General features: G+C 45.0%; 1 pseudogene; it reads right to left on the reverse strand.

Annotated features, from left to right (window-relative positions):
* Window positions 1-346: 346 nt before the first annotated feature.
* Window positions 347-1,191, reverse strand: LOC102818299 (annotated as a pseudogene).
* Window positions 1,192-3,753: the final 2,562 nt, after the last annotated feature.

The following is a 3,753-nucleotide window of genomic DNA, read 5'->3' on the forward strand; positions in this document are numbered from 1 at the left end:
GCTTGAACTGCAAGGTCAGCGGTTCAAACACACCAGCTACTCCTCAGAACCCCTAGACAGGATCACAATGAGTCAGAACTGACTCAATGGCACTTAACAACAACATTCCTTGTTAGACTAATGGACCCATTAAGTTTCACTAAAATTTTTTAAATTATAAACTTACTTGAAAACTTTTCATGGCAGCCTTAGATATCATTATATATTTAGTACAATATTAGTGGATATTTCTCATCTTTCACAGTTTTAAAGTAATGGAGCGTGTATTTCAAATGGTTCCTTCTTCTTCTTTTTTTTTTTTTTTTTCCAGGCTGAATTTACTTTTATTTTTCTTTTATCAAAGCTTCTATGTGGTTGCCACGGCTGGAGCCTGGGTCCTCTTCGCGGAGACTCTGGTGTGGGGTCTTCACAAGGTCATCAGTGAACTCCTAGTAGGGAGACTTTGTGAACCCAGTCTCTTTCCAGAGGTCAGGGGTGAGATAGCTGTAGGTTTTGGAGATGGCATCAAAGGTGGTCTTGGTGAACTTGCCCAGGGTGGCAGTGCAGCCCCTGGCTGAGGTGTAACAATCATCAATACCAGCCATCATCAGCAGCTTCTTGGGCACAGGGCCTGAGACAATGCCGGTGCCTCTGGGCGCAGGGATGAGACGCACCAGGACTGAGCCGCAGTGGCCGGTCTCCTTGCAAGGCACTGTGTGGTGTTTGCCGATTTTGTTTCCCCAGTAGCCTCCTCGAACGGAGACGATGGACAGCTTGGCCAAGATGATGGCCCCTGTGGCCACCTCCTTGGAAAACTTGACGCCTAGGCCGATATGACTATTGTAGTCCCCAGTGGCGACAAACGCCTTGAACCTGGTCCGCTGGCCAGTGCGTATTTGTTTCTGCACAGGCATGGTCTTCAAAACCTCGTCCTTGAGGGACATTCCCAGAAAGAAGTCAATGATTTCAGATTCCTTGATTAGCAGGGAGTAAAGGTAAATCTCCTCCAGGGACTTGATCTTCATGCCCTTGAACAGAGGATCCAGCTTGGTGACAGGGAGCCATTCCTTTTCCTTGGCTTTGCTTCCGTGAACACCACGGCCCCTACCACGGCAGCGACCCCGCCCCGCAGACCACTGCTGAAGCCTCCACAGGCCCCACCGTGGGATCCCGCTCTCTGGGCCCTCCCGCTGCCCCGGCGTCATCTGCCATTTGGTGTTTTCTCTGAGAAGAAGCTGGTTCCTTCTTCTTAATGCCAACAATTATTTTCAAGTATACCATTTTGTTGTTGTTGTTAATTGCTGTGGAGTCAATTCTGATTCTTAGCAACCCTGTATAGGGTTTCCAAGGAGTGGCTGTTTGGTTTGAACCGCCATTCCTGTGGTTAGCCATCCAGTGCTGATTCTAGAATGCCACACCAGTATTACGTATATCGTTTTAGGAGAACCAATAGTTTTGAGCATCTACTCTTTCCCTATAGATTTGTTATACTGTGGTGACTTGTCTGTTGCTATGATACTGGAAGCTATATTACCAGTATTTCAAATAGCAGCAGGGTTATCCATGGTAGACAGGTTTCAGTAAAACTTCCAGACCAGTGCAGACTAGGAAGAAAGTTCTAATTATCTACTTCTGAAAGCTTTATGCATCACAACAAAACATTGTCTGACCTAGTCCTGGAAGATGAGCCCCAACATTGTAAGGCACTTCACAATAGCTACAGCAGTATCAGTGATCATGAAGACAGCTCAGAATTAGGAAAATGCTTCATTCTGTCAGATGTAAGTTCTCTAGGATTCAGGGCTAACTCCATGGCAAGGAACAAGAACATTCATTTCCCAATAATTTATGTCAGTCCTGTTAATGAATTCTCAAATGAACTTTGCAAAATAGATTCTGTTCTTCTCAGTTTACATTTGAGAAAATAGAGGCTCAGAGAGATTTGGTAATTGGCTCAAGGCCACGCAGCAAGTAGAAAAGGCAGAATCCCAATCTTGCCACAGTGAAGCTCTCAATAAATTCCACTCCACTGCTTGATGCTCAACTTGTCCCTCCCTGCCACTAAGTAATTCCAAGGGTTCGCCTTCCTCCCCTCCCATCTTGTGATCTTGATGGCTTCAGGGTGCCACCAACCCCAGCTCTGTTCTGGCAACGGGTGCTCCCCTGGTCCTCTAGGTGTCCCTCTATCTTCAGTATATTTCACAGACAGCATTGACTGAGGTGTTCCCTATATTTTATTATGCAAAATTTTAAAAATCCCCCCAAAGAACAAATTTTCCAGTGAACATCCATATACTGTGCCCTAGATTTTACTGAATGAAACTTTTACTCTATTTACTTTATTACAGATCTATCCATCTATTTGTCCTTCTATCCTGGTGTGGCGCCGAGGGCTAATGCCCCAGACTGCAAAGCCATTTGAACTGCAAGGTCAACAGTTCGAGCTCAGCAGTCACTCTTCAAAAATCCTATACAAGGTCTCAATGGGTAGGAACTAACTCGATGGCACTTAACAACAACAACAACAGCAATCATCCTTATTCTATCACATTTTTTGATGGATTTAAAAATAAATGGTAGACATCAATATTAAAAGGCGCTCTGGTAGCGTAGTGGTTACCAGTTGGGCTGCCAATCTCAAGGTCAGCAGTTTGAAACTACCCGCTGTTCTGCAGGAGAAAGATGAGACTTTCTGCTCCCGTAAAGATTACAGCCTCAGAAACCCTGTGCAGGGTCACTATGAGTCGGAACTGACTCCACGGTACTTAACAACAACATCAGTATTAATCCCCTTAAATATTTGAGCGTGTATTCAGAAGACATTTTTTAACATTGAATATCAGATCTTCTCACTCCCTCACTCATAGCCCCCACCCACAGGTTTTCCTTACCCTGGAATGGAAGCCCCTCCGTTATCATGGTGTGCAGGTACTGAAGGATCAGCCCTCTCTAGTCTCAATTGTTCATGCTGTTTCCTTCATTCTCTTGGTTCCAGCCCCAGTAACCACCTGCCATTCCTAGAACATGGCAAGTATTCCCCTGCACCAGGGCCTTTGTACTTGCTGCCCTTGTCACGGCTTCTTCGTGTGGCCTTTCCTGATCACCTCACCTAAAGAAACGTCCTGTGCTCCATCTATCTTATCTTTGCATCACTCATGAACAAGCATTATGACACCATACACTTGTTTGTGGTCTAGTTCCCTGACAGGAAGATTGCTCGGTGAGAGCATGGGTTTTGTCCTATTCTCTTGTTTTAGTTATTTAGTACTGTCATTACAGAAATACCACAAGTGGATGACTTTAACAAGCAAAAGTTTATTTTCTTGAAGTTTAAGAGGCAAACAGTCCTCCTAAATTTAGAGCACTAGCTCTAGAGAAATACTTTCTCTCTTTATTGGCTCTGGGGTAAAGTCTTCATTTCTTCAGCCACTATTCTTTGGTTCCTTGGCAGTTGTCATGGGTTTAATTGTGTTGCCATCCTCCACCCCAAATATGTGTCAGCTTGGCTGGAGTTTAATTCTCAGTGGTTTGGTAGTTATGTGATGATCCTCCATGATCTGATGTGACATGATAAACCAATAAGTGGGTTAAAGATGGGATTGTTGTTGCTAGATGCCACTGAGTCGGTACCAACTCACAGAGACCCTATGCACAACAGAATGAAACACTTCCCGATCCTGCGCCAACCTCACAGTAGTTGCTACATTTGGCCCATCGCTGCTGCCACTCTGCCAACCCATCTCATTAGGGGTCTTCCTCTTTTCCCCTGACCCT

Source organism: Chrysochloris asiatica, unplaced genomic scaffold, assembly GCF_000296735.1.
Source record: "Chrysochloris asiatica unplaced genomic scaffold, ChrAsi1.0 scaffold00006, whole genome shotgun sequence".
In the NCBI taxonomy this organism is placed as follows: Eukaryota; Metazoa; Chordata; class Mammalia; order Afrosoricida; family Chrysochloridae; genus Chrysochloris; species Chrysochloris asiatica.